The sequence below is a fragment of the Lissotriton vulgaris genome, chromosome 7 (assembly GCF_964263255.1).
Source record: "Lissotriton vulgaris chromosome 7, aLisVul1.2, whole genome shotgun sequence".
NCBI lineage: Eukaryota > Metazoa > Chordata > Amphibia > Caudata > Salamandridae > Lissotriton > Lissotriton vulgaris.
Genome location: NC_141695.1, coordinates 347501278 through 347502169, shown reverse-complemented (window position 1 = coordinate 347502169; position 892 = coordinate 347501278).

Sequence of the window (892 nt, the reverse complement as noted above, 5' to 3'; positions counted from 1 at the left end):
TCGGTACTGTATTCATGAATTATTCACAAAAATATTAACTAAAAGACTCTCATTTTTTGTTGAATTGAATACGAGACAAAAAGGCTTCATGAAGGTGAGAGGTTGTCTCGAGAATCTGACTCTCCTGCAAAATATCATAAAAGGGGCACAAAAAACAGTCACTCATTAGCAGTTGTGTTCATTGATATATCGAAAGCCTTCGACTCTGTCAGCCATGGTCACAATATACAGAGTCTCGCAAGGCAAAGAGTTCCATCGTACATCAGAGACATAATAAAAGACTTTTACACTGACTCATTTAACATTGCCATGGATCCTCTGATCTGTGATCTTCAGAAAAATGGCAAGGGCTTCACATTTGGTTCAGATGGTCTTATTGAGCAAATCACTGTTCTCGCCTTTGACGATGACATCGCAATACTCAGCAGTACCTGGGAAGGAATGAGTACAAATCTGAAAATCATTGAAAAGTGCACTTAGTGCACTGCATGTTCGTGGGGTACCCGGTGCTAAATCATTCGTAGATTACCTGATTCTGGGTCAGGGTTTCGTAAGTAGCAGAGCAGCTACCGCGCTATGATCTATTGAAAGTCTTCCTCTGAACCAAGCTTTTGTTTCTCCGTGTAGGGCTCGGAAGCTGGGACAGGGCCCGGGGCTTTAGCTCCATCCGGCAGGCCCCGGGGTGCATGAGCCCCCGTACTACAAGCCATCAGAGGGTCCGGGCGCTGGGGACGGGGGTCCACTGTGTCCCAGCGAGGCTCTAAGCTGGGAACAGCACAGGGCTTGAACTCCATCCGGCAGGCCCCGGGGTGCATGAGCCCCCGCCCTGCAAGCCATCAGAGGGTCCAGGCGCTGGGAACCGGGGTCCACCGGGGCCCGGGGAGGCTCTCCA